The sequence below is a fragment of the Cnephaeus nilssonii genome (assembly GCF_951640355.1).
Source record: "Cnephaeus nilssonii genome assembly, chromosome: 4".
In the NCBI taxonomy this organism is placed as follows: domain Eukaryota; kingdom Metazoa; phylum Chordata; class Mammalia; order Chiroptera; family Vespertilionidae; genus Cnephaeus; species Cnephaeus nilssonii.
Genome location: NC_137075.1, coordinates 20512594 through 20540588, shown reverse-complemented (window position 1 = coordinate 20540588; position 27995 = coordinate 20512594). Strand labels below are relative to the sequence as shown.

Below are 27995 nucleotides of genomic sequence, written 5' to 3'. Positions count from 1 at the left end.
GTCCAGCCATGCAAAAGTGCACTTGCTTGCTCGGGAATAACCAAATATCTTTGTGTAAAGTGGCAGCGTCAATGGCCAGTCGCTTTGTGGCCACGCTGGATATTAGTAGATGAGGATCACTCTGCTTCAATTGGACGCCTCTCATCCCGGCGAGCCAGAAACTGCTTAGGAGGAAGTGGGCTTCCTGTCTGCGCGTTCCCAGGCTTCAAGTGTGAGCCGGGCGCCTTGAGGGTCCTTGGGCGCCTGGAGAGGAGGAGCTGCGGACTGCGATCCCCAGCCAGCCCCGTGGCGTCTGCCTCCCGCTCCTAGTCAGGCCCGGGCCGCTGGCCCACGGACCACAGAGCCGCGTAGCTCGGCGCGGTGCAGTACCTGAGGCCCGCTCTGATGTTTGCCCGTGGATTTTAAATGTTTTGTTGTGTTGTGGTGTGTTCTTTTTGGGCTGCTTTAGCTTCCTCTCCGGCCTTGGGGCTGGGATGGGGGGGGGGGGGGGACGGGGAGCTCTCTGGCGGCTGGGTCCTCCAAGACACGGCGGGGGCGGTTGAGGAGGATTCTCCAATTTGGTTTTTGTTTTCAAATTTTATTTCCCCTCCTTGCAGAGAAGGAACTCCCAGTGATGAACAGGCACTTTGAAGGATATCATTCAGCAGCTCGGGCGCCTTTTCCATTAATAGCAATTGTAGTAGGAAAGTCGTTTTCTTATTGGCTTTTTATTCCAACCCTCTCCTTGAGGACGGCTCTGTACTCCCTCAGTACAAAGCCAACTTCGATACTAACGTTTGCTTTCCTTGCCACCTACGTCCCTCACTGAGCAAAAGACAGCTCAGGGCACCCCGTGTTGGCCCACATCTCTGTGCGGCCTCTTTCGTGGCTTGGGAGCCAGCAGCCCTGTGTATGGGCGCGCGCAGAGAGGGGCTTGCGGATGGTGCTGCGGAAGACAAATGCCAAGCCCGCACCTTGCCCTTCCTTCCAAGGGGCTTCCCTGGGGCGGGGGGCGCTCTCAGGAAGGACTCAGGCCACATCACCTGTGCTTTGGTCAATGCCACGTCTAAGCCTAGGGAGCAAGGAGGGAAGACGAACTGAACACCGATCTTATCTGCAGGCGGGACCCCAGCCCAGGCTTGCCTCTCCAGTGAGGTCTTAATGTCAGGCGGGGTGGGTTTCCCACTCATCCGGTGTTTTTATTTTCTCTCTCCCTCTCCATTGTGTCATATTATTGGTAAGCGTGAGGAACACCAAGTGCAGAATGTTGAACATTTCTCCGCAATTTAGAAACCAAGGCGATTCTTCACAGGTGTTTTGTGATGTGAAAATAAGACTGGGCGCATATACCAGTAAGTGCTTTGGAAATCTTTAAGCTCAGAGTCAGCGCTGGAGATTCCTTGTGTTGTTATCATTAATACCTCCCTCTGCCCTTAAGACCCTGAATCTGAGCGAAGGGAGGAACTGGATGTATCTTCCACAGACCCTGAGCCGCGCCTTCTGGGCCTTCATCCCTCAGCTGATCTCCAGCTCCGCATCAGGCACCAGCTCTCAGGTGGCCGCAGCTCCCCACTTACACCCCCACCCCCGGCTGGCTGAGGGGATCAGGACCCAGAGCCACGCAGCAGGAGTTGTGTCTGGGCTACTGAACTGGAGCCAAAGCTGCAAGGAGTGGGGTGGGCGGGCTACCGCTCCTGCTCCACCCTTTTCCCCCCAAACCAGGATGTGTGACAGCCTCCCCCTCTGTCTCGAATCCCATCCCTGTCCCACCCCTGTCCCACCCCTGGGCGTAAGGGCACCCGCCTTCGTTTAGACTGGCCTGGGCCTTTGCAGCGCCTCTCCTACCCCTATCCCTTCTCTCTCTCTCTCTCTCTCTCTCTCTCTCTCTCTCTCTCTCTCACACACACACACACACACACACACACACACACACACACGCTCGCACACACCGCTCTGCACTCTTTCCCAGGCGTGCTGCACTGCCAAGAATAAGCCGCCCAAATAAGGTGTCTTATGGGGGAAAGGCTGCCATCTATGTCTCTGAGCTTGTCCAAGACCTTGAGAGCCCCGCCCCTGGCCCCAACACCTCTGCCTGTTCAGAGCGTCCTTTCGGCTCCCTCCCAGAGTCATCTCTAACAGGCGGCCCAGTTAAACGAGCAATTTCTTCATGGCTGCAGGAGATAACATGGGAACCCCGAGTCCACCCCAGAGGGCCAGGGGCGTCTTCCTTTATCCCTCAACTAACCTGTTCTGAGGCGGGGTGGAGGCGGCAGGGCTGTGGCAGGACAGGCCCCAGCTCTGGTCTCTCAAGGAGCTTTCCCGGCGGGCGCGGCCGCACACGCCCATCTCCGTCCCTGCCGCGCTGCTCTGCTGCCTGGGATCCGATCCGCTAGGAACTGGGGACACCCAGGCCCAGGCCAGGTCAGGGGTGCTTGGAATTGCCACCCCCCTTTGCTCACCACACCCACCCGCGTGGTCCAAAGGAGCAGCCCTCCGCTCCTCCCAGGGTCGCTTCCTGAAGACCTAAGAACTGGGGGCTTACGCGGAGGGCCCAGGCTTGGTTGGAACAGGAGGTGAGGTCCCGCTTCGCTTCGGGGATGAGAAGGGACCTCCTGTTCTCGGCACTCCCACCTCACCCCTCACCCCTCACATTTCACTTTTTCTTTTTTTTTTAAATAAAGATACTCTTTTTTTTTTAAATATATTTTATTGATTTTTTTTACAGAGAGGAAGGGAGAGGGATAGAGAGTTAGAAACATCGATGAGAGAGAAACATCGATCTGCTGCCTCTTGCACACCCCCTACTGGGGATGTGCCCGCAACCAAGGTACGTGCCCTGGGACCCTTCCGTCCGCTGGCCTATGCTCTATCCACTGAGCCAAACCAGTTAGGGCACCCCCACATTTTTCTAATTCCCTTCTTGGTACTTCACACCTCCTCTTGGGCGGTGATTGACCATGTTTCATGATGCTGTTATTTTGCTCCAAGTTTCCTCACAATCCGTGATTCATTCAACAAATAATTTTTGAGTGCTGGTGGCGCTGTGCCAGGCTCTGTGCTAGGCCTAAAACTCAGCCTTAGACAAACAAGATGCGGCTCTTACCCACACGGAGCTTACAAATCAACAATAAATGACCCAGGTCATATGTAGTTATTTGGTGACAAGTGTTACTCCAGGATCCAACCGAGAAAGACAGAGTTGTAATGAAAGTTTGCACGTGGGTTTCCACACCATTTCCTGATCTTCAAGTGCTCAGGGGTGGTGGGCAGAGCTCTGGGGTAGAAGTCAGAAGTCCCGGGGTTCCCGCGGGCTTTGCCACTTCCAGCTGTGGTATATATAGCTCTGTGGACGTCCACCACACCCTGGAGCCACTCCGACCTCAGGCAGAAGAAAGAGAAACGAGGATGTTGTTTTCTGCAATCTCCCCCTCCTCCAGGGCAAGTCCCTATTTTATTTCTCCCTGAAGCCTTCAGTGCCTCAAGAAATGTTGAATTAAGGAAATAAAGCCTCTCAGCACCCGTTTCCTAGGCTGCAAAAATGGTTATAACCTGCCCTGTGCTGTGCTAAGGATTCAACTATTTAAGGATGAGAGCATGTGCATGAGTGTGTAAATCATAGGACTGGCTAGCAAACGGGAGGGGTTTTTACTTCTGGTTCTGTAACGGAGGTTTATAGAAACTGGGAGTCCAGGCCTCTAACCCTCTGCAAGAAGCTCCTGGGTCCTTCGCCCACTCCCAGGCCCAGGCCCCCGGAAGGTGAGTTCTCCGCAGCAGCCAAGGGCAGGCTCACTCGAGGCAAGCCGGCCCAGGGAGCTGAAAGCAGGAACGCAGCCCCGCACTGGGGTTCACTGTTCTCCAATCCCGAGTTCCAAGGCACGGAATGAGGATCCTCTGGAGGACTCTTCCTCCCCTCAAGGATCTCACAGCACCCTGCTGGCCCTTTTCCCGGCACCGGAATCCAGAAGCTCTCAAGGGTGTGCCCGCAGCCTGTGGGTGGCAGGAGGGCGGCTTTCCCGAGAGGCAGAGATATTCAGAGATTCCCACAAAAGCGCGCTCCCTCTAGTGTTCTGCGTCTTGGCTTGACCATCTAGGGTCTTTAAAGTCGATCTTCTTTCTGGGGTCGCTGTCCTCCAGCCGTGACTCTGGGTAGGCCCTGGGGGGTGGGAGTGTCAGAGCGCAGCTCCTGTGCCCCCTCTCCCTGCACTAGCTGCTCCGGGGTTGGAATAGGAGGTGAGGTCCCGCACTGAAGGCCAGATTCCTCTTGAAGAGGAGAGTCTAACCTTCAGACCTTCAGGATGGAAGAACACTGTCCTCTGTCGGGCCAAGCCCTCCAAGAAGTCGAGACCTGTGGTCTTGAAACCGGCCTGTTTTCACATCACACAATTCAGGCCTAGATTCAACTGGTCCCAAGGCACAGTATAGTCAGTCCTTACCGTCTCCCCTAACTCCAAGGGCATCCCCTGGCGGGGAGGGGTCTGGGGCAGGAGCGAATTCGGGGGCAGAGTTACACTGCGGAGAGACTGGGAAGTCAGCACTAGCAGCGCCCTTTGAAAGGCAGAGAAACCAAGACAGGTGGGAAGTGGGGGAGGAGGCATGGGCCCAGCAAGGCCAGTGCACGGCACCGCGGGAGACGGACCGATGCAAGAGCTGAGTCTGAGCCCCACAGCGAATCCAGCCGGCTCGTTTCCTCCCAGTTCTTCTTTACTGTTTATGTAAAGAGCCTCCAAGCGGGCGAGAGGGTGGATAGTGGTGATTCCACCATTCTCTGGACAGAGGGGAGCCCCCATCCTTAGAAGCTGGGACACCAGGGAGGCAACCTGGGCGCTTGAGCTCGAAGGAAAGTTTTGCAGGAGCTGTTGAGACAGAAAGGACAGGCGCTGGGAGGATCCTCAGGACAGCAAGGCTGTTTCGCCCCAGGACCTGTACAGCCACATTCGACTTTAGATGTCGGAAACCTGCAGTTCTTTCTAACTTCCGTCTCCCGTCAGACCGCAGCCCAGCGGTACGTCCACGGGCTTAAGTGTCCGCGGCGTTTCCCGCGAAGTCGCTAGCATCGCTGCGGTTTCTTCCTCTGATCCTTTCTACTCTCCAACCTCCCATCCTTCCTTCTCCCGGCCCCCAACATGTGGCGGCGGGGGCGGGGGGCGGGGAGGGAGTTTCAGGTAGCCTCAGTAGCAACCCCAGGAACTCTCCGCGGGATCTCCGTGGCTGTGGGATTTCTGGGAGGTGACCAAGGCGCAGGACTCGGTGTCTGTCTCTGACAGCTGCAGACGGAGGAGATACACAGCGCCCTCTTCCGGCCACTGGGGAAACTTCATCCTCAGGGTGGTCCTGGGGAAGCTTTGTTACCAGGTTCTCTGGGCAAAGCTGGTCCTGTTGGTACCTTGGCCGGGTGGCTCAATTGGTCGGAGCAGCGTCGTCCCACATACCAAAAGGTTGTGGGTTGATCCCTGGTCGGGCGCCTATGGAAGGCAACCGATGGATGTCCCTCCCTTCCTTCCTTCCTTCCTTCCTTCCTTCCTTCCTTCCTTCCTTCCTTCCTTCCTTCCTTCCTTCCTTCCTTCCTTCCTTCCTTCCTTCCTTCCTTCCTCTCTCTCTCTCTCTCTCTCTCTCTCTCTCTCTCTCTCTCTCTCATAAAAATAAATAAACAAGCCCTGGCTGGTTTTGGCTCAGTGGATAGAGCGTGGGCCTGCGGACTCAAGGGTCCCAGGTTCGATTCCCGTCAAGGGCATGTACCTTATGTACCTTCGTTGGGGGCACATCCCCAGTGGGGGGTGTGCAGGAGGCAGCTGATCGATGTTTCTCTCTCGTAGATGTTTCTAGCTCTCTATCCCTCTCCCTTCCTTCTCTGTAAAAAATCAATAAAATGTATTTTAAAAATAAATAAATAAATAAACAAACAAACAAACAACAACAACACATATTCTCCGGTGAGGATTAAAAAATAAAAAAAGACTGGTCCTGTCGAGACTGGTAATGGTTCATCTGCCACGACCTTGCCCACCTAACTATTCACCATATTATCCACCCCACCATATTTCCACCTGCCAATCAGTCCACCCAAAGCCACTACAATATATTTTATGATGGACTCTTGGGATCACCCAGCCTCCTGCACTTGCTATCTGAAAGACCCGGAGTGTAGATCAGGGCCATGGTAGCTGCTGTGATACTTAAAGCCCTCTGCTAATTAGGCTTTGCCTTGGAATCTCATTATGAGAATTTCCTCTCCATATCTGACCTGCAATTGAACACATATTTTGTGGCCAGTGAAGTAGCTTGCACTTCCTTCATGTGGAAAGCCCGCAGAAAACAATGGCTCCACTTGCCCAACACAAGGGGGCTCTGCTGTTGCAACAGCAGGTGCATGGCCTCCAAAACATGTTGGGGCAAGGCTACTTCTGGGACTGGCTACTCTAGGGAGGGTGCCCTCCAGTCCTCTGATCTCTGGCATCAACTCACCCAGCCAGGCTTCCTCCTCAATTATTCCCCCTCCTTGTACTCTTGTCAAGACTGAATTCTCTCCACCTCCCACCTCTTATGCCTAAACTACTCTGTGTTTGTTCTTTTCCACTTAGCCAGAATATCATTATCCCCATCCCATAACTAAGTCATACTCTTCCTTTTTAAAAGCTCAATTGCCACTTCCACCAACTAAATGTCTGACACATAGTGGGAGCTCAATATGCAAAAGACATGGATGAATCTTTATTGCACTTCTTTGTTACATTCATGAGGCAATTCGCCCTAATTGAATTATTTCCTAATTGTTTCATATGTTTGTTGATTTTTAATTTTAAGAACGATGTCAAATCCTTAGACATGTCCACAGAAATGTGCTTACTATGCTGTGGCATTTGACATTGTTAATCCCCTCTTTTCAAAATTCTCTCATTAGCTTCAAAATCACCACTCAGTCATATTTCTTCTCTGTCTCTGGCCATTTCTTCTCCATTGTTGGAGGGCTTTCCTCCTCCACTGAAGACCCAATCTCCATAGCTTCAATTGCCACCTATTGCTGATGGTTCCCAAATATGTACCTCTAGCCAAACTCTCTCCAGAGCTTCAGACTTATATTTCCAGTTGTGAAGTCCACCAAATGTAACATACCCTAATCTGAACTCATTACCCTGCCCCAACTTGCCTCTTATCGAGGGGAATGGCATGAACATCTCCCCTTCTCTAACTCCTCACTACCCCCATTAACTCTGTACTAATCTGCTTGGCCTGCCTCAACAGAATACCACAGACTGGTAGCTTAAGCAATAGAACTTGATTTTCTCACAGTTCTGGAAGCTTGGAAAGTCTAAGATCAAGGTCCCATAAGTTTCAGTTGTTAGGTGAAGATTCTTCCTGGCCTGCATAAGGTACCTTCTCATGGTGTTCTCATATGATGGAAAAAGATTTCTCTCTCTCTTCCTCTTCTTATACAGCCACAGTCCTATCAGCTTATGATCTCATTTAACACATTTAATATTAATTGCCAACTAAATACCTTACCTTCGGTTATAGTCACATTGAAGATTAGAGGCTTCAATGTATGACTTTGGGGGGGACAAAATTAGTCTGGCCTGGCCTGTATGGCTCAGCAGTTGAGCATCGAACCAAAAACCAAGAGATCACCAGTTCAATTCCTGATCAGGGCACATGCCTGGGTGGGTTGCAGGCTCCATCCCCAGCAGGGGTTGTGCAAGAGGCAGCCAATTAATGATGTTCCTCTCTCATCAATGTTTCTATCTCTCTATCCTTCTTTCTTTCTCTTAAAATCAATAAAAACACATTTAAAAAAATTAGTCTGAAGCAACTCCCAAGCCAGAAACCTGAATATCAACCTTTTTTTCTACCTCATTCAACTGGTCATAAAGTCATATCAATTCTGGCCTTTGTGCTACTGGTGTCATATATTTTACTTCTAAATATATTATAAACTCTACATTATACAGTTATCTTTTATTGAGATGTAAATAATAAGGAAAAGAGTCTTTTATATTTCACACTTGGTTACTATTTCTGGTGCTCTTCAGTAGATCCATATTTTCATATGGTATTATTTTCCTTCTGTCTGAAGAATTTCTTTTAAATATTTCTTGTAGTACAAGTCTGATGAATTCTTCCAGCTTTTGCATATCCAAAAATATTTTTACTTTATCTTCATTTTTCAAAGATATTTTCATTAGGCAGAGAATTATAGGTGGACAGCATTTTTTTTTTCTTGCAATTTTAAAGATGTTGCTCCACTGTCTTCTGGCTCACATTGTTTCCAGGAACAGCACAAAAGGAGCATTGGGAGGGCTTAGCTCTCTTCCAACAAGCTCTATAATCTCCCTCCAGCCTCTGGTGTGGAAAGTTTTATTTTTATTGCCTGTGTAAGTACAGTTTCATGGCCTTGCTTCCCGTCTGCTCCAAAGGCACACAAGATTGTCACCTGTCACTGTATCCTATGTGGAAATTATGGAACTGCCACTGATTGTCCCTGCAGCAGTCAGTATGTTGCCAGGTAGAATTAGACATTCTATAACCATTATTTGAAGCCTTTCCAGGATATAGTTGCTATTATCATGGCTGTCCTTTTCTCGCCCAATTCTCTTATAAATTATCCACCAAGGTGCATTTTTTGGGGGAAAGTGAAGAGCAACTACAATATAAGTTTCAAAAGGTTACTTTGTGTTTAAGTTGAAGTTGTTCATTGAAATCATGCCCCCTTTAAAAACAAAGTATTAGCAGAACATAGATTGAATTCCAAACCAGTAGTAAGAAGTGCGCTTGCCTGGGCTTTTTGAAAACAAAGCTCGCAGACAAGCTTAGACAAAGGGAAAGTCCAGGACCCTTCCTTCTGACTTGACCCAGGGAATGTTCCAGGCATTTTGGCATTTGCATTGTAAGAGAGGGGTAGTATTTTCCTAATCTACCTAATAATAGAGTAATATGCAAATCATCACTCCGCTACACTCACAAGCCACGCCCACCAGCCACGCCCCAGCCACGCCCACCATCCAATCTGAGTGAGTATGCAATTAAACTGAGAACATGGCAGCAGCCCCGCCCCCCAGCCTCTCCAGGTCTCTGGGAGTTGGAGAAGTCAGGCGCCAGCGCCTGAGGCTGGCTGCAGCCACAGAGACCAAGAAGCCGCCTGCCCCATGATCCCAGGCTGCAGCCAGCCTCAGAAGCCTCAGGTCCGCCTGCCCAACGCCCTGGGGAAATGGAGAAACCGGGCCCTGCGCCTGAGGCTGGGTGCAGCCGGGAGAGGAAGAAGCTGCCCAGCCCATGATCCCAGGCTGCAGCCAGCCTCAGAAGCCTCAGGTCCGCCTGCCCCCTGTCCTGGGGAGACGGAGAAACCGGGCCCCAGCGCCTGAGGCTGGCTGCAGCCATGGAGACCAAGAAGCTGCCTGCCCTGTGATCTCAGGCCTCAGCCAGCTGGAGAAGCGGTTCACCCCACGTCCTGGGGGAGACAAGAAACCAGGTGCCAGTGCCTGAGGCTGGCTGCAGCCCGGGAGATGAAGAAGCCGCCTGCCCTGTGATCCCAGGCTGCAGCCAGCAGCAGAAACCTCAGGTCCGCCTGCCCCACCTCCTGGGGGAGAATGAGAAACCCGGCCTCAGCGCCTGAGGCTGGCTGCGACCTGGGAGATGAAGAAGCCGCCTGCCCCGTGATCCCAAGCCGCAGCCAGCTGGAGAAGCCGCCCTCCCCACGTCCTGGGGGAGACAAGAAACCGGGTGCCAGTACCTGAGGGTGGATGCGATCTGGGAGACAAAGAAGCCACTTGCCCTATGATCCCAGGCTTCAGCCAGCTGGAGAAGCCGCCCACCCCATGTCCACTCTCCCCACGTCCTGGGGGAGATGGAGAAACCGGGCCCCAGTACCTGAGGCTGGCTGCAGCCCGGGAGATGGAGAAGCCGCCCACCCTGCGGTCCTGGGCACCAGTACCTGTGGCTGGCTGTGGCCTGGGAGAGAGAGAAGCCGCCCACCCTGCGGTCCAGGTGCCAGCACCTGCAGCTGGCTACAGCATGGTAGATGGAGAATCCGCCCACCCTGCAGTCCCGGGCACCAGCACCCGTGGCTGGCTGTGGCCTGGGAGACAAAGAAGCCGCCCACCCTGCAGTCCTGGGCGCCAGCACTTGCAGCTGCAGCACAGGCGAAGCCCCCTGTCCACCATCCCCTAAGGCTGCAGCCAGCCTGGGCGCCTATGGCTGACCAGAGGGAGGGAAGCCCGGATCCTGGGTGCCTGTGGTCAGCTGGAGGAGGGAATCCTGGGTACCAGGTGTGGGCCGAGGCAGAGGTAGTTAGGGGCAATCAAGCCAGCAGGGGAGCAGTTAGGGACAATCAGGCTGGTAGGCAGAAGCAGTTAGGGGCAATCAGGCAGGCAGGTGAGTGGTTAGGAGCCAGCAGTTCTGAATTGTGAGAGGGATGTCCAACTGCTGGTTATCCCATGAGGGGTCCCAGATTGGAGAGGGTGCAGGCCAGGCTGAGGGACACACTCCCCGCTGCCCCCTGTGCACGAATTTCGTGCACCAGGCCTCTAGTCCTATATAATAAAAGGCTAATATGCAAATAGACTGAACAGTGGAACAACAGAACAACTGAACAACTGGTCACTATGACATGTGCTGACCACCAGGGGGCATGCGTGGAACATGGCAGGCGTTGGCCGTGGCGGGATGGTGGAACAGGTGAGCGGGGGTGCTAGACCAAGGTGGGGTGCCAGTCACTGTCATCAGGGTAAGCCTCTGGTGGTTACTGAAAATTCTTTGCTTCGCGTGCTATGGTCCTGCCTAGTGTTTGCACCCTCTGTCGGTGCCAGAGCAGCCAGTCTCACTTGCTGCTGATGCCTGGCACTGGCCCCGATTGTTCAGCGCCATCAGCGGGTGGGAGTGGTGGCTGCCGGTTCCGATCACCCCTGAGGGCTTCTCCACCTTCCCCTGCTCTGAGGGGCAATCAGGGCAGCAGCCACTGCTCACACCCACTGACAGTGCTGGCCCCACTTGTACCCACTGCTGGTGCTGGCCCCAATTGCTCCGCGCCATAGGCAGGTGCGAGTAGCACCAGAGCTGTCAGCGCGTAGGAGCAGCAGTGGCGGGAGCAGGGCTGCTGGCAGACAGTGGACTGCGGGCCGCCAGGGGAGGGGCCGGGCGGGGGCATGGAGGATGGGCCGAGACCTGCCCCTGTGCCCACCGCAGCCTCACAGCCCACAGTTCCTTTCAAGGTGCACGGATTCATGCACTGGGCCCCTAGTTTTTATAGTTAAGAAACCAAGTCTCAGAATGGTTAAGTAAATTGCTGAAGATAATATAGCTAGTAAGTAATAGAGCTAAGTTTTGGTTGTCAGTGGGCTATATTCCAAAACACAAGAGAAGTCATAGCCTAGACCCGTGGTCGGCAAACTGCGGCTCACGAGCCACATGCGGCTCTTTGGCCCCTTGAGTGTGGCTCTTCCACAAAATACCACGGCCTGGGCAAGTCTATTTTGAAGAAGTGGGGTTAGAAGAAGTTTAAGTTTAAAAAATTTGGCTCTCAAAAGAAATTTCAATCGTTGTCCTGTTGATATTTGGCTCTGTTGACTAATGAGTTTGCCGACCACTGGCCTAGACAAATGGGAACTTTTAAGAATTCTCTACCTAGCCTCCATTCTACACCTCCTAATTTTGTTGCTACTTTTGACAGCAATGTAGTTTGAATATCCACTCACCTGCTTAGAGAATTTCTTAGTATAATCCTTTTGTCTAGACCAGTAGTTCTCAATTTTAATATGCATAAAAATAATGTATCAAATTATATACACAAAATTTTGTCACAATTATATAGGATTTTCTTTGAGAATTTTGATATTATTAGATTTTTGTCTTAGGCATTACCACACTGTATACTTTCCACTCTATTACAATGTTTCTCTGATTTCCAACAGATTCCAGTCGCATAATAAGGAACACACTGTGGGGAAGAATATAGTTATTGTGTTTGTAGGACCTTATTTTTACCATTAAAGCAGTGTGATTAATGTACCTAAAGAGTTTAAATTCTTTTTCTTTTTTCTTTTTTTTTTTCAGTGAAGATGACCAGTTGAAGATTTCTTTCCAGTACAATGGGTATAACCATAAATAACTTCACAATTATCTATCTGTCCTTTAGGTTGTTGGTATTTTCCAGCATGTCGTCAAAGAGAAAGAATTTTCTCTCAGATATGATCAAAGCTGTCAAGTTGGTTGGTATGGTAAATGCTTCCCAGGTACAATGATACCATTGAGTGTTCTTTTTGCAGGATCTGGCATGTATGGTTAGAGAACCCAAGGGAAGTTCTTTTCAAAGACTCCTTGATTTGATACCTGTTCAGTCAACATCTTTCATGCTATTGAGGCTGCAAATGATACAGCAGGAGTTGTTAACTTCAATGCTGCTCCCTTCTAGTTTTTGCCTGCTTTTGGTTACTCTCTGAGGTTTTCAAGTAGTTGTTTTTGTTTAGAATGTATAGTTACCAGTGAAAGATTTGGTTAAATAGGCCATTATAAGAAACAAAACCCCATCTTTTTATTTATTTTTTTTAAAATTGATTTCAGAGAGGAAGGGAGAGGGAGATAGAAACATCAATGATGAGAGAGAATCATTGATCGGCTGCCTCCCGCATACTGGGGATCAAGCTCACAACCTGGGCATGTGCCCCAACCGGGACTCACACCATGAACTACTGGTTCATAGGTCGATGCTCAACCACTGCGCCATGCCGGTTGGGCCCATCTTTTTACTTTTGATGTATTTTTTACTTTATATTAATCTTTTTCTTGTACACAGCATATAGTGGGTCTTCCTTTTTTATCCAGACTGATGGTTTCTGCCTTTTAATTAGGGTATTTAGACCATATATGTTTAAAGTAATTTTTAATATGGTTGGTTTAATTATTCCCTACTGTTATTTACCTAATATTTGTTCTCATTGTTCTTTGTTCTCTCCCCCACCCCTCCTTTTCAGCCTTCTTTTGGTAGTTGAGTATTTTTAAATATTCCACTTTAACCTAACCATTGATTTAACTCTTTTTAAAAGTGGTTTCTCTGGGGGTTATAATATGCATCTTTAACTTACCATAGTTTAAAATATTATAACATTTGATATGTAATATAAAGACCTTACAATGATATAATTCAACTTTTTCTTCACATTATTTTTGATATTGTCATACATTTTACTTCTATATATATCATACACACTCTATTATTTAAAATGAAAAAAACAAAGGTGTATTATATAATACTCATATATTTATCATTTCTGGTACTCTCTATTCTTATGTAGGTTCTATTTTCCATTTGGTATCATTTTCCACCAGTCTAAAGAACTCCCTTTAATCTTTTTTTGTAGTGTAAGCAGTGGCAATCAAGTTTGTCAATTTTTATTGGTCAGAAAATATTTTGCCTCTTTTTGAAGATTTTATTTTTGGATATAAAATTCTAGGTTGACAATCTTTTTCTTTTCAAAGCACTTTATTGAGTTACAATTGACATTTCAAAAAGCTGTACATATTTAGCATATACAATTTAATGAGACAACTTCTTTCCTTCCAGCATTTTAGAGATGCTATTCCATTGTCTTCTGCCTTCTATTATTTTTAATGAGAATTCTCCTATCATTCTTATCTTTGGTTTTCTGGTTGCTTTTAATTTTTCTATTTGTTACTGTTTTGGCAATTTGTTGATTATGCATCGTGGTGTGATTTTCTTTGTGATTATTATGGCTGAAATTTCTTAAATTTATTGGATATGTGGGCTTATAGTTTTCATCAAATTAGAAGAATTTTGGCCTTCAACTAATTTTTTGGACATTTGTATGGACATAGAACATATAGAATTCAATTTGGGCAAACAATCTTTTTCCTCCCAGGAGGCAGCTGAAGAAAATACTACATAAGTCCTAGCAATAAAATTCTTATGGCTTGATCATTGCTTCTTATTTACTAGGCAAAGATAATATCATGTGCCAGTAAAGTAAAGACATTTCTGTTGAATAAAGTATACATTCAACTGGACTGAAAGAAGTCCCTCCTGAGAAACAACAAAATAACCACAAAGATAAATTGAAGAGACTTGGGAGAAACCAACCAGTATTTCCAAACTTTGAAATGAAATAACAGGAAGTAACATGGGTCATGGATTAGATGGGGAGCTTTACCAGTCAAAATTCAATTAAACTCCTGGCTGGTGTGGCTCAGTTGGTTGAGAATCATCCCATGCACCATGACGTCACCTGTTGGTTGATTCCTAGTTAGGGCACATGCCCTAGTTTTGGTTTCGATCCCCAATAGAAGGTGTGCAGGAGGTAGCCAATTGAAGTTTTTCTCTCATCATTGATGTTTCTCTCCCTCTTCCTTCCTCTTTCTCTAAAATCAATTAAAACATATTTTTTAAAAGATTCAATTAAAGAAGTAGAATCATCAGGAGATAGATAGATAGATAGATAGATAGATAGATAGATAGATAGATAGATGATAGATAGATAGAAGATATATAAGATATACAGATATAGATAGCCATACTGAGATATATTTCAGAGAAGGAAAGGGAGCAAGAGAGTGAACGTGCTTTGTTATAGAAATTTGACTTCAATTGTGGGAGCTGGTCTAAAAGTCTCTGTGAAGCTGTTAATTTCACATGTGATATTAGAGCTTGGAGTTTATAGGGTAGAGAGTTGGAAAGGGAAGAAGGATTTAAAGTGCAGGAGAGAAAGGACGAACTGGGATCCACAGAATCACCTGAAATACACAAGCTCGAACTGTATCAGTTCTCACTGCCTCTGTTCTCAATGGCGTGTGTATCCTGCAGGAGCAACTTGCTCTTGGTCATGGAGCTAAACACACACCTGGCCTAGCAGTTGGAAAAGCTGAAGGAGGTTCCAGAGGAAGTGAAGCTGTGACAGAGCAACAGGATGAGTCAGCAGGTAAATGACAACATGTGAGAAATATAAAAAATGACCATGGCTCATTTCTGTCCTTCAAATTCAATACAAGAATGTCTCTTGTGGCCCACCTTAACTAGAAACATATAGGAGAGAGAATTATGTGAAATGTAGCTCAGCTTAGCCAGTCAACACATTACAAAAACACAGAGGAGCACTTGGTTCCATGGAACCTACTTGGGTTCCATTTCCCTGGTGCAAATTAGCAGTTATTAAAATGAGTGGCAATGGGAAACCACCAAGAACAGAACTGGTCAAATGGCAGGGCCTTGAGGCCAATGAAATTGGCAACAGTTGATAGGACACTTTGCAAAACTTTGTACTTAACATGAATAACTGGCCAAATAGAAACAGAATATTAGCTTTCCCAATGCAGACATTTAGAATCCAGCCTATGTAGTGGCTTCACTAGGCACAGTGGAGAGGTACTATAGAGATAGTGTTCTTCTGCTTGGCTTTTCAGTGTTTCATTATCCTGCTCATGAGGCCTAGGATTCTGGTTTACTGCAATTTATATCAATCTGACTTCTGACTGAAAAGAAAAGTGTAACAACAACCTGAGGGACAATGAGGGAACCTTCCATGTTTAAGGGGAAGACCAGGCCTGGAGAATGTTTCTTCTTCAAGGATAATAAGAAAGAAAGTGAACTAACACAAGGAATACAAAAAGGTACTAAAAATTAAAAAAATAGAGAAAATGGGTTTAAGATGGGTAAGAAGAACATAATATTTTTAAATAATTTTTTAAAGACTTGCTTTATTTATTTATTTATTTATTTATTTATTTATTTTTAATCCTCACCAGAGGATATTTTTCCATCGATTTTTAGAGAGAGTGGGAGGGGGAGAGACAGATTGAGAGAAACATCAATGTGAGAGAGACACATTGATTGGTTGCCTTATGCAACTGAGGTACATGCCCTTCACTGGAATTGAACCTGGGACCCTTCAGTCCGTGGGCCAACACTCTATCTACTGAGCCAAACTGGCTAGGGCCATACTTTTTATTTTTATTTTTTAAATCCTCACTCAAGGATATATTTGTTGATTTTAGATAGAGAGGAAGGAAGCGAGAGAGAGAAACATCCATGTGAGAGAGCAACATTGATCAATTGCCTCCCATATGCAGCACAACTAGGGATTGAACTCCTAACCTAGGTATGTGCCCTGACCAGGAATCAAACCCTAAAACCTTCTGGTGTATGGGACGATGCTCCAACCAACTGAGCCACCAGGTAAGGGCAAGAAGAAGATACTTTTATTTTTTATTTTATTTTATTTTATTTTTAAATATATTTTATTGATTTTTTACAGAGAGGAAGAGAGAGGGATAGAGAGTTAGAAACATCGATGAGAGAGAAACATCGATCAGCTGCCTCTTGCACACCCCCTACTGGGGATGTGCCCGCAACCAAGGTACATGCCCTTGACCGGAATCGAACCCGGGACCCTTGAGTTCGCAGGCCGACGCTCTATCCACTGAGCCAAACCGGTTTCAGCAGAAGAACATACTTTTAAAATATATTTTCTGTAAGAACAGAACATCTGCTAAGTGTTCTCAAAAGAACTTAAAACAAATTCTATGAAATAAGACATAAAAGATTATATAACTTCTGTTGATTGAAAGGCAGGCAGAAATATGAAGGAACTGGGATGATTTAAGGAAAGACATCATTAAACAATGAAATAGCTAGATATAGTAAATCTGGAATAAAAGCAGTAAAATTCATACTTTTTTCACAATTTTGATACTTTATATTGTGGGATGCTTAAAAGATATACAAGAGTAGAAATATTAAAATAATAATCAGCATTTGTTTACCTCCCATCTTAGATAGTTACTAATATTTTGTGAATAATTTTTGAAATCTGTCTTTCCCCAACTACTTGGTGTGTTTTTTTTTTGTTTGTTTGGTGTTTTTTTTTGGACTAAAATATTTTAAATCGAATCCCAAACTTAATATAATTTCACCTGTAAATATTTAAGTAGTCTTTCTTTTAAAAAACACACACAACATAACCACAATTCCATCATCACACCTGGTAAAACTTTCTTAGTACAACTAATACCCAGACCATGTTCAGATTTCCTTAGTTGTTTCAACAATTATTTCTTCAAGTCTGTGACTTGTCTACTTAGAATTCAAATCAGATCCACACATTGCCTTTATTGAAAAATAATTAGCATACATCTCTGTAACACACATTGCCTTTAAGTGGTATGTCAATAAAGAACAAAACTGACACTAAAGGAAACAATTAGTAATATGGAGAAAATACTTGAGAAGCTTGCAAAATTACAAAGGAAAAGATAGAGATGACAAGTAAGAAGCTAGTGATAACAAAAGACAGAGCCTATAAATGGATGATTGGTGCTTATAAAGATAAATTATGAGCACTTGAAACAGAAGCAATAAAGATATAACAATGAGAAGTAATAAGCTAAATAAAAAACTCTGTATGCAGATGAAAAGGATTACCTGAAATTAATGAAAATACATCAATACTTGAGGCAAGGATTTCTTTTTTTTGCAAGCCCTCTTTTTAACTTGAGGTTCTCCATGGATGGGTTTCCAGGTATTAATGACAATTTTAAATTAGAGGGAAAAAAGTATGATCATATTTAATCTTCCACATGTTGACATTAAGTTTTTTTTTATAGAGATATATCAAGATCAGAGGTTCTTAATCTTTTTTGTAGGTCTTAAATGCCTATAAAGATTTCATTGAAGTTATTGATCTTCTCCCCAGGAAAATGTGCATATAGTTACTATTTACTGCAGGTGACAAAGGGGCCCAGTAATAAATTTTACCAAAAGTAACCTCACAGAGTGATCTGATCATAAATTCCTACGGGGCAGATCATGATGGGTAGTTATACCTCAGGCATATAACTTCTTTACTAAAACATTTGTTTTGTCTTAAGCACGCCCTGCCGTTTTTGTGCATCGAGGTTAACACACCTTTGAATTGCCTTTTTCAGAACCCTTGGAAGCATAACTACCCTCAAGAAAGCACAAAATCTTGTTAACTATCCTGTAATCCAGCGATTTTCAATCAGTGTGCTGCAAGAATTTTTAAAACATGCAATACCTGACTATTTAAGTCCAGGCCACTGATTCTTTTTTTTTTAAATATATTTTATTGATTTTTCACAGAGAGGAAGAGAGAGGGATAGAGAGCTAGAAACATCGATCAGCTGCCTCTTGCACACCCCCTACTGGGGATGTGCCCACAACCAAGGTACATGCCCTTGACCGGAATCAAACCGGGGACCCTTGAGTCCGCAGGCCGACACTCTATCCACTGAGCCAAACCGGTTGCGGCCGGGCCACTGATTCTTTCCCCTAAGATTGTCAAATAAAAAATTGACAACAGCCAACCCAACAATAGTCATCCAGTGTGAATGAATCAAAATTATACCTATTTTGTTTGTCAGGTTGGCAAAAAATTATATTTTTTGGTGTGCCACGGAATTTTAATAATTAACTTTTGTGTGCCATGAATTGAAAAAGGTTGAAAATTGCTGCTGTAATCCAATTTGTTTTCTCCCACTTTCATGTAATCTTACTTATGTTTCCTCCTTAACTCCAAGTGTTTAAAAGAAACTGCAAAACTGTCATTCTCTAGAGCATTTGAGATCTTGCTTCCCAGCATTGTCATCAGTTTTGGCTCAAACAAACACTTATAAAAATTCTCTATTGGTTTGGACATTCTTGTGTCAACATTACCAAATACCACACGGTTTTGTTTCAACAACATCTCACTTCCAACTACCAATTTTTCTTTTACAGTCATGTGCTGCATAACAACATTTTGGTCGATAATGTGTCACCAGTCCAAAGTCCTTGTGCCAGACGTTTCAAAAGTCCCAAACTCAAAACATCTGAGCCTGGTGTAAGGCAAGGTTTATTGATGGAGAGGTGCTAACTAAGAAGATGAGAGACTTAGTGGTACCTCAAATCCATCTTAAAAAAGTACAGAATTCAGCCCTAGCTGGTTTGGCTCAATGGATAGAGCGTCATCCTGCGGACTGAAAGGTCCCAGGTTTGATTCCGGCCAAGGGCACATGCCTGGCTTGTGGGCTTGATCCCCAGTGGGGGGCGTGCAGGAGGCAGGTGATTAATGATTCTCATCATTGATGTTTCTATCTCTCTCTCTCCCTCTCCCTTCCTCTCTAAAATCAATAAAATATATTTTTTTAAAAAAGGAAGTACAGAATTCAGGCTAAATCTTTCATGTCAAGGAAGGAGAAATGAGAGGGACAAGAGGTGATTGACAGCCACAGACCTCTGGGCACAAGCAGGGGTCCAAGGAAGACTGTGAAACTTCTTTGTCCTCAGTCTGTTGACTAGTTAATGTGAGTCCAGTCCTGAGCTTTCTGAAAATCTTTGATAAACAATCATTATTTTTACACATATTTCCCTTATCTTTTTGGGCATCTTTTGGTAAGGGGCTGTCTTTGCAAAACTCTAGCTGAAAGCAGAATTCTTCTAATGCAGAGGTGGGGAATGTCTGGCTGGTGGGCAGTATAAAGTCCATGAAATCATTTGGTCTGGTCCTGCCAAGGCATTAGGGGTGAGATAATTAAATGTCTGACCAAATATGGCAGGCTAATTTTTAAGTTGATAATTTTGTATGGCTTGCAAATGATGTTATAAATATCCAGATGGCCTTGGCAGGAAAAAAATTCCAACCCCTGCTCTACTGAGTAGTTGTCTATATGCAAGAAGCTGTTAACTGGAAGAACATGGAAACAAACTAGGCTTGAACAAGGAGTCAGAGAGTCTGAGCATTTTACTCTGTTATGAATGGACTGCATATACAAACTGCATATATGATGGTAGTTCCATAAAATTATAACAGAGCTGAAAAATGTCTATAACCTAGTGACATAGCAGCCATCTTAGTGTTGTAGCATGACACACACAAATACTTACCATTGTGCAACAATTGCCAACAGTATTCAGTACAGTAACATGCTGCACAGGTCTGTAGCCTAGGGCTACAGGGGAACCAAATTTGTCACCCCAAATATGTCTCTTTGGTATAAGAATTATTTTAGGCTTGTCAATTTTTAGAAATTTATTGGGTTTCAGTGGTTAATATGATCAGAAATGTTTCAGGTGTGGGTTTCTATGTTACAAGATCTGTATATTGCACCCTGTGCCCACCACCCAAAGTCAAATCTTCTCTGTCACCATGTATTAGGTTCCCCTTCGCCCTCCACTCCCTTCCCTCTAGCAACCATCACACTGCTGTTTGTGTACAGGAGTTTCAGTTTTATATCCCACACTAGAGGCCTGGTGCACAAAATTTGTGAACTCGGGGGGGGGGGGTTCCCCCAAGCCTGGCCTGTGCCTTCTCACAGTGTGGGAGCCCCACGATCGATTGCTCTAAAGAGGTAGGCCACACCCATCCATCTGGGGCTCCTCGTTGGATTGCCCCAAAGAGGTAGGCCGGAGCCGAGACTATCTTTACTCCATGTGTATTTTTGGCTCTGTTGTTGAAAATTATCTGCCCATATATATGTGGTTTTGTATCTGGGCTCTCTATTCTGTTCCACTGATATCTGTGTCTGTTTCTCTGCCAATATGCTGTTTTGATTATCATAGCTCTGTAATATAATTTGAAGTTAAGTAGTGTGATCCTCCAGTTTCATTCTTTTTTTCTCAGGATTGCTTTGGGGTCTTTTGTGGTTTCATACATATCTGGTGATTTCTTGTTCTATTTCTTCAAAAAATAAAAACATTGGAGATTGCATTAAATCTGTATATTGCTTTGGGTAATATGGCCATTTTAACTATGTTGATTCTTTCAATCCACAAGCACATATTTTTCCATTTTGTTGTGTCTTTTTCAATCTCTTTTAATATGCTTTGTAATTTCTAGTATACAGGTCTTTCACATTCTTTGTTAAGTTTATTCCCAGGTATTTAATTTTTGGTTGCAATTGCAAAATAAATTTTTTTCTTTCATTTATTTTTCCTGAAGTTAGTTGTTAGTATACAGGAAGGCAATGGATTTTTGCACATTGATTTTGTATCCTACAATTTGACTGTATTTACTTGTTGTTTCTAATAGTTTTCTGGTGGAGTCTTTAGGGTTTTCTGTATTCAAAAACATGTTCTCCTCAAAAAGTAACAGTTTTATTTCTTCTTTCCCTATTTGGATGCCTTTTATTTCCTTTTCTTACCTTATTGCTATGCCTAGGACTTCCAGCATTATGTTGAATAAGAGTGGTGGATGTGGACATCTTTGTCTTGTTCTTGATCTTAGGAGAAAAGCTTTTAGTTTTTCACCACTGAGTTTGGTATTAGCTGAGGGTTTATCATATTTGGCCTTTATTATGTTGATGTACTTTCCTACCAATTCTGTTTTATTGACTGGTTTAATCATAAATGGATTTGCATCTTTTCAAATACTTTTTCTGCATCTATTGATAAGATCATGATTTTTATCCTTCCTTGTGTTACTGTGGTGTATTACATTGGTTGATTTACATATGTTGAACCCTCCTTGTGCTTCTGGAATGAACCCCACTTGATCATGATGTATTAGTTTTTTTCATATATTACTGTATTCAATTTGCTAGTATTTTGTTTAGGATTTTTGTATCTGTATTTATCAGAGATTAGTCTGTAGTTTTCTTTTTTGTGTGTGTTATCCTTGCCAGGTTTTGGTATCAGGGTTATATTGGCCTCATAAAATGTGTTAGGAAGTATTGTCTCATCTTTAATTTTTTTTAGAAGAGGTTGAGAAGGATAGGTTTTAAATCAACTTTTACCTTTTGGTAGAATTCACTGGTGAAGCCATCTGGTCCTGGACTTTTTTTTTAGGCGGCGGGGCGGAGGGGCGGAGATGAGGTTTTCTTATGGTTGTTTCAACTTCCTCACTGCTTATTATTTGTCTATTTAGATTTTACAGTTCTTCATGATTTAATTTAGGAAAGTTATATATTTCTAGGAACTTATCCATTTCTTCTAGGTTATTGAATTTGGTGGCATAAAGTCTTTCATAATATTCTAGTATGATCCTTTGTATATCTGTGATGTCTGTGGTGATTTATCCTCTCTCCTTTCTGATTTTGTTTATATGGATTGTTTCCCTTTTTTCCTTAGTGAGTCTAGCCAGGGGGTTGTCAATTTTATTAATCTTTTCAAAGAACCAACTCTTTATTTTATTAAATTTTTGTATAGTAATTTTTGTTCTCTATTTCGTTCAATTCTACTCTAATTTTTATTATTTCCTTTCTTCTGCTGACTTTGGGTTGCTTTTGTTCTTCTTTTTTCTAATTCTTTAAGATGTGATGTTAGGTTGTTTACTTGGGATTTCTGTTGTTTCTTGAGATAGGCTTGTAATGATATAAACTTCCATCTTATTACTGCTTTCACTGCATTCCAGAGGTTTTGATATGTTGTATTTTAATTCTCATATGTCTATATAACTTTTGATTCCATCCTTTATTGCTTTTTTGACACAGTTATTTTTAGTAGTATGTTGTTCAATCTCCACGTATTTATGTGTTTCTTTACTGCCTTATTGCAGTTGATTTCTAATTTTAAGACATTGTGGTTAGAGAATATGCTTGGTATAAATTCCAGGATTTCATTTTTCCCCCTATATTTTTATTGATTTCAGAAAGGGGAAGGGAGAGGGAGAGAGAGATAGAAACAACAATGATAGGAAGATGGGCAAAATGGTGGTGTAGGTAAACACCTGTACTTACCACCTCCCACACCACATCAAAATTACAAGTAAAACAGAACAACCATCATTCAGAATCACCTGAAAGCTGTCTGAATGGAAGTTCTACAACTAGAGAAGTAAAGAAGACAGCACATTGAGACTGTTAGGAGGGGCAGAGGCATAGAATGAGCTGGTCCAATACCCATGTTTTCCACATTTTTAATTGGAAAGGAGATTGTCATGATTGTCATGGGAAGGAGAAAGGGGTCCGAGCCCCACACCAGCCCCCCAGCCAAGGGTTCCAGAACTGGAAAGAGAAGTCCTGGCAACTACGGGCTGTAAAAACCAGCCAGAATTGTGGCTGAGTGACACGGAGGCTGCTGGAGATCCAGATGTTCCTATTAAAGGGCCACACACAAACATACACAGTAATGCTTCTTCTGAGTGCCAGGGACCCAGATACATACAGGGAGAAACTACACTGAGTGGCCAGATTATTATGACCACCCCATCAGTACTTTGTTGGGCCACCTTTTGCCTTCAATACTGCAGCGATTCTTCTTGACATTGACTCCACGAGATGTTGAAAGGTGATGTGAGGAATCTGACACCATGCTTGATGAATAGCACTCTCCAGTTCTTTGAGATTTGATGGTTGTGGAACCAGCTGCCTGATGGCTCTTTTAACTTTGTCCCACAATTGGATTGAGATCTGGTGATTGTGGGGGCCACCTAAGCAAGGTAAAGTCTCCCTAATGTTCTTGAAAAAAGACCAATCAGAAATTAAGCATACACTGACTGAAATAAAGAATAATATACAGAGATCCAACAGCAGACTAGAGGATTCCAAGAATAAAGTCAAAGATTTGAAATACAAAGAAGCAAAAAATACCCAACCAGAAAAGCAAAAAGAAAAAGAATCCAAAAATATGAAGATAGTGTAAGGAACCTCTGGGACAACTTCAAGCATACAAACAACCAAATTATGGGGGTGCCAGAAGAAGAGAGAGAGCAAGATACTGAAAACCTATTTGAAGAAATAATGACAGAAAACTTCCTCTACCTGGCGAAAGAAATAGACTTACAAGTGCAGGAAGTGCAGAGAACCCCAAACAAGAGGAACCCAAAGAGGACCACACAAAGACAAATCATAATTAAAATGCCAAGGGCAAAAGACAAAGAGAGAATCTTAAAAGCAGCAAGAGAAAAACAGTTAGTTACCTACAAGGGAGTACCCATACGACTGTCAGCTGATTTCTCAACAGAAACTATGCAGGCCAGAAGGGAGTGGCAAGAAATATTCAAAGTGATGAATAGCAAGAACCTACAACCAAGATTACTCTACCCAGCAAAGCTATCATTTAGAATTGAAGGTCAGATAAAGAGCTTCACAGATAAGAAAAAGCTAAAGGAGTTCATCACCACCAAACCAGTATTATATGAAATGCTGAAGGGTATTTTTTAAGTAGAGGAAGAAGAAGAAAATGGTAAAGATAAAAATTATGAACAACAAAGTGACAACAAATACATATCTATCAACAAGTGAATCTAAAAATCAAGCGAATTAAAAATCTGAGGAACAGAATAAACTGGTAAATATAATAGAATCAGGGGTATAGAAAGGGAGTGGACTGACAATTCTCAGGGTAAGGGGGTGTGGGCGGTGTGGGAAGAGATTGGACAAAAATCTTACACCTATGGATGAGGATAGTGGGGGAGTAAGGACATGGGGAGGGGTGGGAACTGGGTGGAGGGGAGCTATGGGGCGGGGGGAAAGGAACAGCTGTAGTAATCTGAACAATAAAGATTTATTAAAAGAAGAAGAAGGAGGAGGAGGAGGAGGAGGAGGAGGAGGAGGAGAAGAAGAAGAAGAAGAAGAAGAAGAAGAAGAAGAAGAAGAAGAAGAAGAAGAAGAAATAAAAAATATGAACAATAAAATGGCAACAAATATCTATCTATCAATAATTGAATCTAAAAATGAAAATAAACAAACAAGAAATCTGATGAACAAAATAAACTAGTGAGCCCTAGCTGGTTTGGCTCAGTGTATAGAGTGTTGGCCTGTGGACTGAAGGGTCCCAGGTTTGATTCCGGTCAAAGGCGCATGCCTGGTTTGCTGGCTCGCTCCAACATGCAGGAGGCAGCCAATCAATGATTCTCTCTCATCATTGATGTTTATATCCCTCTCTTCCTCTCCCTTCCTTTCTGAAATCAATAAAAATATATTTTAACAAAGTAAACAAACTAGTGAATAAAATAGAATCAGTGGCATGAAAGCATGGAACAGACTGACAAATCTCAGAGGGAAGGTGGGAGGGAAGGGCTGCAAGAGATCAACCAAAGATCTTACCTATAGACAGACAGTAGGGTAGTGAAGGCCTAGGGTGGGCAGGAACTGGCTGGAGGGGGGGAAATGGGGAAAAAAAGGGGTACTTCTGTAATACTCTCAACAATAAAGCTTAAAAAGGGAAAGAAACATCTTACCTTATAATAGAGAAACATGCAAATTGACCGCACCTCCGCTATGCCCACGATTGGGCCGGCAGGAGGCTGGGGGCGGGACTCCGGGTGGCATATCCGCCGTTGAGAAGTTCAAGATGGCGGTGCCAAGTGGCCGGGCCCATGCTGCCACTCCCCGGGGTGCCTGGGGCGATCGGCACCCCGGGGGGCGTGGCCGGGCCCATGCCGCCACTCCCGGGGGTGCCTGAAGCGATCGGCACCCCAGGGGACGTGGCCGGGCCCATCGGCACCCGGGGGGGCGTGGCCGGGCCCATGCCGCCACTCCCCGGGGTGCCTGGGGCGATCGGCACCCCGGGGGGCGTGGCCGGGCCCATCAGCACCCCGGGGGGGCGTGGTCGGGCCCATGCCGCCGCTCCCGGGTGGTGCCTGGGGCGATCGGCCACCTAGGGGGGCGTGTCCGGGCCCCTCCCGCCCCTCCCGCTCCTCCCGGGGGTCCCGGGGTTGATCGTCCACCTGGGAGGGTGTGGCCCTGCCCCTCCCGCCCCTCCCGGGGGGCGATCGGCCACCCGGGGGGGCATGTCCGGGCCCCTCCCGCCCCTCCCGCCCCTCCCGGGGGTCCGGGGGTCGATCGGCCACCTGGGGGGGGCGTGGCCTGGCCCCTCCTGCCCCTCCCGGGGGTCCCAGAGGCCGAGGCTTTCCGGGCCTTGGGCACCAGCGGGGAGCCTGCACCAATCGCAGGAAACCACTGGGGGTCGGCTCCTGTGATGGGTAGCAGGGACGCTGGGTGCGGCGAGCCCAAGGCCAGGAAAGCCTCGGGCGGAGGCTTTCCCGGCCTTGGGCACCATTGGGCAGCCTGCAAGGATCGCAGGAAACCACTCGGGGTCGGCTCCTTCGATCCTTAGCAAGGATGTTGGGTGCCGCCGAGCCCAAGGCCACCGCCCGGGGCCAAGCCCCGACCCTGAAAAAGGCAGAAGGCGGTGGTGGCCACAGCCAAGGCCTGGGTCCCTGGTGCCGGCAGAAAACTGGTGCAGGCAGCCAGGTGAATGAAGGTCTATTGCACGAATCTTCGTGCAAACGGGCTACTAGTCAATGATAAGAAAGAATCATCAATTGGCAGCCTCCTGCATGCCCCACACTGAGAATCAAGCCTGAAACCTGGGCATGTGCCCTGACTGGAAATCAAACCTTGACCTCCTAGTTCATGGGTTGACACTGAATCACTTAGCCACACCCGCTGGGCCATTTCTAGGATATCTGGTTGGTTCATTTTAAAGTTTTAATCTCTTTGGTAAAGTACTTGTTTTGTTGATTTGTTTTCTGAGCGTATTGAATTAACAGTCTGTATTTTCCCACAACTTGTGTATTTTCAGAACTGCAATCTTGGAAACTATGTCACTTATATCACATGTTTCCATATGTTCCAGCTTGCTTTCTGGGGATCTTTCATTTTCTTTCTTATCATCCTTGTTACCATGGTTATTCAGGGTATTTGCTGTCCTTCTTTGTCTAGACATGTATATATTGCCGGAAGCCAATTCCAGCATGTCATAATTCAACCTTTTGATGAAACTTGGGGGCTCAACAAGGGCTGAGTCACATATGTAATCACCTGTTGGAATGGCTGAAAGGCACTTCCCCCAAACCTGAATAGGATGATTGTTTGCTGCCAGACAGCTCAGGGCATCTTAATCTACATGTTATTGCCTCCTGTTGGCCAAACACCTGAACAGCCGTAGGCTATTCCCCAATCTGACAATGCTTCTGTACCCTACCCTTTGAAGTGTATTATCTCCACCTTGACTTAGGACAAAGGTGTTAATAAAAAGCAGGGGTCCTGAGAGAACTTAGAACTTTAGCTCCTTTAGCTGAAGCTCCTTGGACCCCCAATGCCTTTCAAAATTATCTTTTGTCTTTGGACTCTTATTTAATCTATGCACAGCCTTTCTCCAGATTGCTGAACCCTTTGTAATGCTAGAACAAGAACCTCGACATTAATGGCGTCCCAAACTGGGACTTCCTGAACCCTTGCAGCACCAGCATTAATGGAGCCCGAAATATGGACAATCTGGATAAAGAATATTTGTCTGAGCAGAAACAACACCAGGGATGGTGGTAAGATTAACTATGCGTAGAGCCTATGTCAGCTTTGGAACCCCGCGGATCCGTAAGTGTGTGAGTTATACTTTGTGTTTAAGTCAGATTATAATGGGGAAAAATTTGGTTAGAAGGCAAAATTATAAAGAAATTGGAATATCAAAGGGTACTTTTTAAAATCAGGCTGAAAAAAGAGTTCCATGGTCATCTTTAATGTGGTTTCTTATTCAAGTCATAAAATATCTAATTTGTTTTGAGAATCAAAAATCTGTAATAAGAAATAAAACCTCGCTGCTGAATTCACCTCTGGTGTGGAGAGATTCAAAGGTGGCAGGAGAGGCAGAGCTATCAGCTCTCCCACAAAAAGACTACTTAAAGCTTTGTTTAAAAATTATAGAAGAACTCGATGGGAAATGCAAAATTTGGCTAAGGTCACCTTGGGTGCTAGTAATTACTTTGGAAAACAAAATAAGAAAATATTTAAAATCTGTCTTTATCTATTAAGCATGAAAAGATACGCAGCCAGGTCTGTTACTGAAGCTTCCCCCAAAGCAAGCAGGAGGTGGGGGAAGGGAGACATGTGGCAATGCAATATCGACGCCCACTCTCCCAGTATGCTAATTTAAAGTCTCCTTCTCGCCATGAAAATTTAGAAATGTGTCTGAGATTTCTGTGCTCATAAAGAGAGAAGCTAGCTTAAAACAAATGAGCGCAACTGTCCGATTTTTGGACATTTAGATAAGGTTTTAAGCTTGACTCTCCGCAATGGTACAGAATAAAACCACAGGACTGTTTTTTTTTTTCCTAAGAAAGATGGCGGATTTGACCCAGGGAAAAGAT

At 45.0% G+C, this 27995-nt stretch overlaps 1 protein-coding gene across 1 annotated transcript in view; it reads right to left on the bottom strand.

Annotated features, from left to right (window-relative positions):
- LOC307097626 (rab-like protein 2A) overlaps positions 1 to 27995 on the bottom strand; it is a gene marked incomplete at both ends in the record, with an annotated part of 447159 nt that overhangs the window by 287240 nt on the left and 131924 nt on the right.